The 12,138-nt window shown below is 45.1% G+C and overlaps 1 protein-coding gene across 1 annotated transcript in view; it reads right to left on the reverse strand.

The window, feature by feature from the left end:
• The window catches only part of LRIT3 (leucine rich repeat, Ig-like and transmembrane domains 3), a 79,895-nt gene that overhangs the window by 50,881 nt on the left and 16,876 nt on the right, over nucleotides 1-12,138 (reverse strand). The gene's annotated exons all lie outside the window — the stretch shown is intronic.

Raw genomic sequence — 12,138 nt, forward strand, 5'->3', positions numbered from 1 at the left:
TCACTTTGATTGGCTGTTGCAGACAGGTGATCGGGACTTGTCACTGCAGTACTCTGTAACAGGCTTAGATCTTGCTTGAGGCCTAGCAGGCTGAGAAACTCTGAAGCCTGTGCATCTGGGATGTGATAGAGAATGCTGGCGGAATTGGTAAGTGACCCAGTGGCAGGGGAAACAGACCCGGGTTGTGACATTTAGTAAACAGCTCCGGTGTCTTCCACAACCAAGGTAATCTACCTGGGTGATCACAAACACTGCAAACTGGCAGCACTTCATTTAAATAACAACAAGAGACAGTGGCTTCAATGCATAAATTTCAATGTGAAGTTTCAATGCATAACAAGCATTTTCCTCGGGGTGCTCACAACATAAAAAACAAGCAGACTTAAATACGTGTGCAGAGGTCCCTTCTGGTCAAATGAGACTATGGATGGCAGGGGCATATCTACCCTTGGCCAGGGTGCCACTTGACCATTATGCTGGGTACGCAGATGCGTAGAGCGCCGCACTGAGGAAGGTGCCACCACCATCAGTGACTGAAAGCTATGGTGTGTGGTGGGGAGTAGGGATCTGTGCTTTAAGGTGGAGAGAGGGGATCTGTGCTGTGAGATGGGGAGAGAGGATCTGTGAGGTGGGGAGTGGGAAGCTATACTGTGAGGTGGTTAGAGGGGATCTTTGATGTGAGGTGGGGAGAGGGGAGCTATGCTGCGAGATGAGGAGATCTGTGCTGTGAGGTGGGGAGAGGTGATTTGTGTTGTAACGTGGAAAGAGGTAAGCTATGCTGTGAGGTGGGGAGAGGGGATCTGTGCTGTGAGGTTGGGAGAGGGATCTGTGCCTTGAGGTGGAGAGGGGGGATCTGCGCCTTGAGGTGGAGAGAAGGGATCTGTGCCTTGAGGTGAGGAAAGGGGAGCTATTTTGTGAGGTGGGAAGAGGGGATCTGTGCTGCGAGGTAAGGAGGAGGGATCTGTGATGTGGGAAGAGGGGATCTGTGCTGTGGTGGGGAGAGGGGATCTATGCTGTGAGGTCGGGAAAGGTAAGTTGTGCTGTGAGGTGGCGAGAGGGGGTCTATGTGTGAGGTTTGGAGAAGGATCTGTGCCTTGAGGTAGGGAAAGGGGAGCTATGTTGTGAGGTGGGGAGAGGGGATCTGTTCATGAGGTAGGGAGAGGGGATCTATGCTGTGAGGTGGGGATAGGGGAGCTATGCTGGGAGGTGGCCCTAACTGCCAAGGACACTTGGACCCCTGGATACATCCTCACGGGAGCTGATGTCACACATATCCAAGCAATATGTAAATAATACATAACACACATTCAATGCACAGAAACAGCACAATGACATTGTGTCATGCCTGTGGTCTATAGAATTAGACCCTAACCTGTGAAGTACAATAGCACAGATAAAACTTTGTAATGCTAACTCAAGATATCATAGAATCATTATGCATCAATATTAAACATATAAATATACAAACCCATAAAAAAAAATACATGACAAATTTTCTGCATCCTTTGCCACCAGGTATCATACAGTTTGGAGTGTAATTAGGTGAGTGCAGAGCATGTATGATGTTTTTATTTAAATGGCATTGGGCCCTATTTACTACAATCCGCATGTGCAATGCAGAGTGTAGTGTGATATTTTGCCTAAATTCGCATCGCGAATTTAGGCAATATCACAGGGATTTATAAAAAAATTCTCCTGGAGGAACAGAGCTTGCGATAAAGCTCTGTCCCTGCGAATCCCATTTGCATGCAAACAATACAGTGAGAAGGTGCTGCACATGCGCCGACCAGCTCACCATACAACCCCTCCAACTGCGCAACCCCCCCCCCTGTGATTGCACTTCACCCTATGGGGCCCCCTGCAATTGTCCCCCTTTTTTACAAATTCTACTCCAATTGCCCTTTAGTGAATGTATGTGAAACTATAATAATGTGAAAACACCCTAGTTCCACAGGTGCTCATTAATTGAAATGCTTGGGGGAGTTTCTGGCTCTTTAAGCCTATGAGCTAGCAGACAACAATCCCTGACAAAAAGCTTAGGTTGTGTTTATAAAATGTATTTGATATCTGGTGACAAAGGCTGCAGAGCAATTCTCATGTATTTTGACAAATTATTGGAAAACTTAGGAACAAACATTCCCTGAATTTAAGTAAATACAGTTTGGGGTGTAAATATGTGAGTGCAGAGCATGTACAGTATGATTTTTTTTTAATTTAAATGGTGTGCTAACCTACCTCACACCACAGATAGTTGAGTGCCGTGGATTAAAGTCTGGTGTGTGTGTGTGTGTGTGTGTGTGAGTGAGTGTGTATATATATATATATATATATATATATAGTATGTGACACAGTCAGGACAGGGGTCCCTCTCCTGGGGTAGATGGACTCCCTCTTTACACACACAGCAGCTGTAGAAACAGGATACAAGTCAGGGGTTCTCGTACAAACTGGTCGGCGCCAGTCTTTATTGTGCCAAATGAATATAAACATAAACATAAGTCCTATCCTGGCTGGGGACTAGCTAAACAGCAGATTCCCTCTGTATAATAATGGTAGGGCCTATTGCCCTCACCATCAACAAAACACGTGCACAGTACTTACAAGGTTTATCACCAAATGTCTCTGAACAGGCTAGTCTGCTTGCTCTCCCAGGTGTGAGACACTCAGCCACAAACAAACCCAGCTTACATTAGCCATTTCCAGCTGCAAACCCTAATGAGCCTGTTACCAGGCTGAAAGGCCCAAAACCTGGAGTGGCCTGTGGATGGAGCCCTCCCTCTCCTGACATCCACACCCTCAGGACCCAAACCGGCTGTTCCAAAAGCCGACACTCTGGTCTGCTTACAAAAAGACATCTCCTGGGGGTTTTTTAGAGCACATAGGCAAAAACCTAGGGCAAATGTACCTGCCATTGACCACTTTGCCAGTGCTTCTATCACATACCCCCCCCTTTGTTTCAACCTGTGGGGCAGAACAACTGCAGCCCCCAAACAATGGACACGTGACAAAGCATCAGAATTGGACAGCTGTCTTCCTGGCCTGTGTTCTACCATAAATTGAAAGGTTTGTAATGCCAAGAACCATCTCGTTATTCTCGCATTACTGTCCTTGTTTTCTGACATCCACTTCAGAGGGGCATGGTCAGTGATCAATCTGAACTTTCTTCCCACCAAGTAGTACCTGAGAGTCTCTAAAGCCCACTTTATGGCCAATGCTTCTTTCTCGACCGTAGCATAGTTTCTTTCATGTACATTTAATTTCTGGCTTAAGAAGAAAATCGGGTGTTCTTCACCCTCTTTGCTTTGGGACAGGACTGCTTCAATGCCTACATCTGATGCATTGGTTTGTACAACAAACTCTCAAAATCAGGGGTCATCAGAACTGGTTGGGTACATAATGCTATTTTTAACTCCTGGAAAGCCTTCTCTGCTTCAGGACCCCATTCCACCATGACTTTCTGTTTGCCTTTGGTAAGGTCAGTCAGTGGGACTGCAATGGTGGCAAAATTGGGTCTAGACCTCCTATAATACACAGTGATCCCTAAGAAGGCTCTCACCCGCTTTTTATTCAGGGGTCATGGCCAGTTTTGGATTGCCTCAATCTTATTGAGCTGTGGCTTTATCAAACCTCTGCCAATGGTGTACCCAAGATATTTTACTTCTTCCATCACCAGACAACACTTTTTTGGGTTGGCTGTCAAACCTGCCTTATAGATGGAGTCCAACACTGCTTGTAATCTGGACAAGTGAGACTGCCAATCAGGGCTATGAATGACCATATCATCCAGATAAGCAGCAGCATACTGTCTATGGGGCCTTAGACCCCTATCCATCATTCTTTGAAAGGTATCAGGTGCCCCATGTAGCCCAAAGGGCAACATTTTGTATTGAAACAACCCCTCTGGTGCAGAAAAAGCTGTCATTTCTTTGGCGTTCACAGTTAACGGCACTTGCCAATACCCTTTGGTTAAATCAAGAATAGTTAAATATCTGGATGTCCCTAGCCTTTCAATTAGTTCGTCCACCCTAGGCATAGGGTAGGCATCGAACTTTGACACACTGTTCAATTTCCGGAAGTCATTGCAGAATTGCACACTCGGATTTTGGAATGAGCACAATAGGACTTGACCACTCACTATGCGATTCTTCAATTACAACCAACTCTAACATTTTTTTAATTTCCTTCGACACTGATTCTCTTTGGGCTTCTGGTAACCTATAGGGCTTTAGGTTAACCTTAACCCCTGGGTCAGTGATTATGTCATGTTTGATGACCGGGGTTTTCCCTGGTAGGTCAGAAAACAGCACCCTATTTCTGACCAGAAATTCCTTAACTTCCTGCTGTTGACTGGCAGACAGGGTTTTTGCCACTGTCACTTCGGGCACCAAGGGCCCTGGGTTTACTAGAGGGGCTCGGACGGCTGACAGTGCTGCTCTATCCTTCCAGGGTTTTATAAGATTTACATGGTATATGTGTTCTGGCTTTCTTTTCCTCAGCTGGTAAACTTTATAATTGACCTGTCCCACTTTTTCTAAGATTTCAAAGGGTCCTTGCCATTTAGCCAAAAGTTTACATTCTACTGTGGGAACCAACACCAACACTCTGTCGCCAGGAGCAAAGTTGCGAAAGGGGAGCATTGCGGTTGTATGCCCTCTGCTGTGCCTGTTGGGACTGTTCCAAGTGCTCTCTTACTATCTGCACCACAGCAGCAATTCTGTCTTGCATTTGAGAAACATGCTCAATAACTGTTTTATACGGACTGACTTTGGCAATGCCAAGTAACCCCCTTGGATGTCTTCCATACAATAAATCAAAAGGGAAAAACCCTGTGGAGGATTGGGGAACCTCTCTTATGGCCAACAGCAAATAAGGTAACAAGTAATCTCAATCTCTACCATTTTTGTCCACTATTTTCCTTAGCATGTGTTTTAAAGTTTTATTAAACCTCTCCACTAGCCCATCGATCTGGGGATGATACACAGAGGTTCTTAATTGGTAAATTTTAAACAGGCGGCATAACTCCTTCATGATTTTTGACATAAATGGGGTACCTTGGTCAGTCATGATCTCCTTAGGTATTCCCAACCTGCTAAAGACATGGACTAATTCTCTAGCAATGGTCTTGGTTGACGTATTGCGTAATGGTATCGCTTCTGGGTACCGGGTAGCCTAATACATTATCACCAGAATGTTTTGATGGCCCAGGGCAGATTTCATTAATGGCCCAACCAAATCCATAGCTATTCTTTAAAACAGAACCTCCATAATGGGTAATGGAACCAGGGTACTTTTGAAATGTGGCCTTGGAGCATGATACTGACATCAGGGCAGGATGCACAATAGTCAGATACCTCTTTATGGACCCTGGGCCAAACAAATCTCTGCACAATTTGCTTAGTAGTTTTCTCTACCCCCTAGGTGCCCTGCCGTTATATGACCATGAGCCAGATCTAATACTGTTCTTCTGTATGCTTTGGGAACTATTAATTGTTCCACAATATTTTCCACCTTCTTAAACACCTGATACAACCAATCCTGACATACTGCCATGTGAGGATATGACAAAGGACTATCAGGGTCTATGGGTTTACCATTGATCACCTTGACATTCTCCCTGGCTTTTACCAGAGTAGGGTCATTCAACTGCTCCACTGCAAAGACCTCTCTCCTGACCTCAAGATCAGGCAGGTGGTCCACGGGCTCAATAACACTCCCCACCCAGTGGGAGGCACACCACTTAGCGAGCCACCATCACGCTCCGCATTCTCTAGTTCGCCAATCATACTAGAAAAAGGGAACATCTCTGACTCTGCTACTACGTCAGTAACCCTCTCAAACGAGTCAGGGTGATTTACCTCTGTGCAAAATCGGCTTTCCCACAACTTCCAAAAGTGAGCAAAGTCCCTGCCCAATATTGCATCATACATTAAGCCTTGTACCAAACCCACAGAGACTATCGCGGAACCACATGGTGTTTCTATGTTCACTTCTGCAGTATCATAATACTGGGTATCCCCATGTATGCAGGTCACACCAACAGTTTTCCCCTCACACTTCAAGGGGTTCACCAGTTCAACTTTCATAAGTGTAAACAGGCTACCCGAATCTAATAGAGCCTCTACTCGGTTGCCTTCTACAGTGAGTACACACATGTGCTTATCTGTCTCAACCTGCCGGTCAGCAGTACAGGCTGGTTGTGCAAAGAAAGACATCATGCTGTCCACATGAGCAGTATCACATTGCATAGGTTCAGAGGTAAGTGAACAATTAGCCGCAATATGGCCGAAACCACCACATTGGAAACATCGAATTACATTAATATCTAGTCTTATATGGGGTAGGAACCTTCCTGGCCTGGCTGGCCTGTCTCCAGGTTCCACACCCCCAGTCTTGAGTAGATTCCACCGCCCAGCAACCTTCTCTCCTGGAACAGTCTTACCAGTGTCAATGGGAGTTTGCCGATGTGCCATCAGCTCCTCAGCCGCCACGTACCTCTCCATCAGTTTGACTAGCTGGTCTGTGGACATAAGGTCTGCATGGCTCACCCACTTGCGCAGAGACGCAGTTAGCGATCGCAGATACCGGTCCATCACGACTCTTTCCACAATCTGTGATCCTGTCAGTGTCTCGGGCTGCAGCCATTTTGTGGTTAAATGGACTAGGTCATGCATCTGTGAGTGTGGAGGTTTTTCCATTTGGAACTCCCAGCAGTGGACTCGTTGGGCCTGAACAAATGAGGTGACTCCCAAGCGGATTAGGATCTCCCGTTTTAACTTTGCATAGTCCTTGGCAACATCCAGGCATAAATCATAGTAGGCCTTTTGTGGTTCTCCAGACAGTAAGGGTGCCACAAGACTTGCCCACTGCTCTTTAGGCCACTTCTTTCTTTCGGTGGTTCTTTCAAAGGCCATAAGGTACGCCTCCACATCATCACTCTGGGTCATCTTTTGCAGGCCCGTATGATGCGAGTGTTAGTTAGAATAGCAGGGGAAGCATCTCCAGACCGGAGTACAAGCTGTTGTACCACCTCTTTTATGGCCTGGCTGTTTTCCGCTATGGCCTGGTGGGTTTCCTAGATGGTGACTTGTTGTTGCCTCTGGGCTGCCTCCAAGGCCAATAGTTGCACCTGGGTTGATTCCTGCTGAGCCCTGGTAGCTTCCTGTTGAACCCTGGTAGCTTCTTGGAACAAGGCTTTAACAATGTCCTCCATTTTGTCCTGGGGTGTAGGTTGGAAGCAGAATCTGGCTTCCCTAAGAATCTGCGGACGCCACCTCTATGGACTTCAAAGGACACAACTTTATATCCACCCTGACGAATTGGTATCTGTCCCTTTAAATTTTAGACAAAAATTTTTCCTTGCTGCAAAACTTCAGTGTGTGATTGCCCGCATTCTCCACCAAATGTGACACAGTCAGGATAGGGGTCCCTCTCATGGGGTAGATGGACTCCCTCTTTACACACACAGCAGCTGTAGAAACAGGATACAAGTCAGGGGTTCTGTACAAACTGGTCTGCACCAGTCTTTATTGTGCCAAATGAATATAAACATAAACAAAACATAAACATAAGTCCTAGCCCAGCTGGGCACTAGCTACACAGCAGATTCCCTCTCTATAATAATGGTAGGGCCTATTGCCCTCACCATCAACAAAACACATGCACAGTACTTACAAGGTTTATCATCAAGTGTCTCTGAACAGGCTAGTCTGCCTGCTCTCCCAGGAGTGAGACACTCAGCCACAAACAAACCCAGCTTACATTAGCCATTTCCAGTTGCAAGCCCTAATGAACCTGTTACCAGGCTGAAAGGCCCAAAACCTGGAGTGGCCTGTGGATGGAGCCCTCCCTCTCCTCACATCCACACCCCCAGGATCCAAGCCGGCTTTTCCAAAAGCTGACACTCTGGTCTGCTTACAAAACAGACTTCTCCTGGGGTTTTTTAGAACACATAGACCAAAAACCTAGGACAAATGTACCTGCTATTGACCACTTTACCAGTGCTTCAATCACTAATTATATGTATATATATATATATATATATATATATTGTTTAGTATGTAATACTGCCAGCCACAAATCCCAACAGCGGAAGCCCAGCAGGGGTGAAGATCCCGATCGCTAATAAGGTAAGTAAAACTAACCCTATTTTCCACCGTAACCCTCCCTTAGGGGTGCCTAACCCTAACCACCCTCTACATGCCTAAACCTAACCCCCCGCCCCAGCAGCCTAAACCTAAGTCTACCAGGGGGGCTCCTAACCCTAACCTCCCCCCGGGGGTGCCTAGCCCTAACCCCCCTTCCCCTAGCCTAACCTAACCCCCCCTTCCCCTAGCCTAAACCTAACCCTCCCGGGGGGAGTACCTAACCCTAAGTCCCCCCGGGAGCCTTTCATTCGGTATGCCAGGCGTCGGGCTCCCGGCGTAGGTCTAATGACAGGCATCACGTCTTCAACACCTGTCATTAGTACCTTGCCGGGATTTGACAGTCGGGAAGCCGGCAGTCGGCATTTAGACCGTCAGCTTCCTGACTACATCCTATATATGCAGCAAAAACCAGGGAAGGGGAGTTGGAGAGGTTCAATGAGCACAGGATGAGAAGATAAGTGTACAAAATAATATATGATATAAAAAATCCACAATCATCAATATTCAACCCTCTTATCAATTAGGGTGTAGAAAAATATATCAACGTGGAAGTGCTCCCCTGAGAGTATAAATTGGTAGGAAAAAAGGAGAAGAAAAAAACTCTCTGGTTGGGGTCACTCTTATTTCTATTGTAAATGGTAGTTAATAAATAACATTTACAGTACAGTAATACTGCCGTATTACAGTACAGATCCTAATAGCAAAGTTAATCTTATCAATAAACAAGGAAGGACAAACAAAAACACATCAAATATCATTGGTATAGAAAGCAAAGTGAAATATTTATATGCGGGGTGACATCAAAAAGAAAAATTACTGGTATAGTCCTTCCATAAGGATTAATACAGAGAATACTAGCAAGTTATTCATGGTGTGATCACCAATCGAATGGTGTAGTTCAGCGCAGTATCCGTAAAGAAAATGTATATACTTTTGTAGAAAGAAACGTCTTTTATCAAATACATGCGCTAACATATACAATAGTCCAGTGACCAAGTTAAATGTTAGTCATCATGTTACAAGTTAAGTAGGTTCGGTGACTTGTCACAACATCAACAAACAGCTTGTATAGGTAAATCTCTAAATAGAAAAATTCATGTCACAAAGGTATCTGTGGGGAACTCCCAATATTCTTATCTTAGAGTAGACATTAAAATAATGAATCTGTCAGATATGTACAGATATAAAGCTTGAATATCTGCATGTGAATCCACCAATTGCCGTGTATGTACAATACTTACAGGTACCACTGAAATACATAGAATAGAAGTATAGAAAGGAAAATAAGTAAGATTACTCCCTTTATACGGTGTCAGGACAGCAGCTGCTGCTTGTCATTATGTATCACAGTGAATGGCATGTGAGCGTGCTGTCAAGCTCACCCAAGGGTGTGAATAAGTATATTGAGCATCTGCTGTTACACCTGATGTGAAAAAGGAACCTGGTATAGTGCAGGAACCTATTCAGATCAGACTATAATGAGAGTGCTCATAAGAAATTCATAAGATGGATAATAAACATAATTTAAGATAAAAAACACAGTATGGTATCGATCCTAATGCTGCTGCTAATCACATGCCACAAGGGTAGTGGTGAGTAGTGAGTAGCACAGAATCGTATACTATGTTGTGAAGAAAGTATACTTATGGCTGCACTGTAACCTGTACAAGGTAAGTTGTGCTCTTTTTGCCCATGGGGGTAGTGCAGGGCAGATCACTTACACAGGTGAGCCGGTTAACACGTGCGCCAGAAAACAGAGATAGAGCGGTACCTGATTGCTCAGATAAGAGCCGGCATGTGGTGAGCAGAATCTGCCATATCGGGAGTCCTCAGTGTGTTATGCTGCGTTGTCCCGCCTGTACACAGCGGGAGTGCACGGATCTGAGACCCGCGTTTCACGAGCTGCTTCCTCAGTCAGATGCCGGTAAGAGTGCACAGCTGATCTTTAGCTTGTATGTCAGCCAATCAGAGGGTCAAATCCTACTGTGCAATTGTTAGACACCCAGTGATAGGTCATACTAAACTCTCTCCTGATTGGCCCAGTTTCATCCTATATATATCCTATATATATTTATTGTGATAACATCATGGCAGAGGTGCCCTCTCCTGGAGTAAATGTGCACTTCCAAGCACACAGCAGCCAGGAAACAATGCACTAGTCCAGGGTTTCCGTGCAATTAGCCGAAGCTAGTTTATTGTGCAGTAAAAATAAATCATAAAATAAAATCCTAACTCTTTTGGGTTCTAACTACACAAACAGGATCCCTCTCTCAACTATGGTAGGACCTAATTCACCTACCAAAAACATAGGCATATGCACAGTACTCACAGTCATTGAATCACAATGTCTCTTTACAGGCCAGCTGCCTGTTTTCCCCCAGGTAGTGAGACACTGAGTAAAACCCCTGACACACTTTTATCATCCTCTTACAGGTGCAAGAACTAATTATCCTGTTCTTAGGCTGAAGACCTGCAGACCCAAAATGGGCCTAATGGATGGAGCCCACCATCACTCTCCATCCATAACCCCAGGAACCCCTATCCAGCTTTTACTAAAGCCCAAACACTATCAAGTCTGTATTGGAATCACAGACATTTTCCTGGGGTTTTAATACATATAGGTCAGAAACCTGGGACAAATATATCTCCCGTGTACAACCTTACTGACCTACTGTATGGGATGGAAAAATTCCAGCCCCCAAACAGAAAACACAAGACAAAGCGTCTGCATTGGCCAGTTGTCTCCTTGGCCTGTGTTCCACTGAAAATTTTGTAATGCCAAGAACCATCTTGTTATTCTCCTATTGCTCTCTTCATTCTCCGACATCCATTTTAAGGGGACATGATGAGTGACATATATATCAAATAACCTTTTGATAATCCACTTAGAAAACCACAAAAGGGATCCAGGTAGCTGTATTAGTAGCAAAAATATCAAAACATTTTTTTAAATGGTCACAAATGCCATCATGCTGTATCAAAAAAATCTTATACTTATCAAGATTTAAAATATCGGAATTTCAAGCATATTGATGGCTCCCAGTCCAAAACCTGGGGTAGATATATCTCCTTGACTACCTTTCCAGTGACAAAAAACACTGGAAAGTTGTCAATGAGAGATATGTGCCCCAGGTTTTTAGATTATGTCTGGCAGACAGAAGCTGATAAGCAGCTTTGATTGCCAGACCACCTGTGAGAGTCTGATAAAGGGTTTATCAGTCTCCGTAGTCAGTCTCTCACTGTCTAGGGAACAGGTCAGAGAGCTGTTGAGAGACACTGTGATTACTGATTACAATATAAGTGATGTACTAAAGTTTTCTGTATTGTGAGAGGGATATTAGGTCTTTCCAGGCAGGGGCATTTCTACAGAGGGGGCCCGTGTGCACTCTCTGTCCAGGCCTCCTCCTCTCTCTGCAGCAGTGGACGCGCTCAGCGCAGCAGCACTTGTAAACTCTAGGCACTAGAGTGTGCCCGGAGTCTACAGCGCATGCGCAGGTCACACTAGGGTTATTTCCCTAGTGCGCATGTGCAGAACACTGGAAAAACCCCAGTAGATGGCAACCTTACCCTGAACTTGCCAAAAATGGTGGAGAATGCAAGAATTGCACTGAAACTACAGTTATAAAAATCTGTTATATAGTTAACATCTTGGTGATATCATCAGCAGATGCTTAAGGAAGCCAAATTCTGATTCTAACCTGCACCAAGAGATAATCTGAGGACCTAGTTTAGGTCTTGCTACAGGCTACATCAGTGCAGCAGGAAGCTACCAGGGCTCAGCAGTGCAGCAATTGGCCATTGAAAATACCCGGAGGCAACAGCAATTGAATGATGAGGAGATCTGGGGGCGACCAATCCAAAACCGTGAAGCTTTAAAAGAGGTGGTGCAGCATCCAGCAGCCTTGCCTGGAAATGCTGCCACGGATGCCACAAATACCTCCAGTTCCATACGGGCTAGTCACATTCTGCAAAAGATGGCAAAGAGTGATGATGT

This window comes from Taudactylus pleione, unplaced genomic scaffold, assembly GCF_031769625.1.
Source record: "Taudactylus pleione unplaced genomic scaffold, aTauple2 ptg000703l, whole genome shotgun sequence".
NCBI lineage: Eukaryota > Metazoa > Chordata > Amphibia > Anura > Myobatrachidae > Taudactylus > Taudactylus pleione.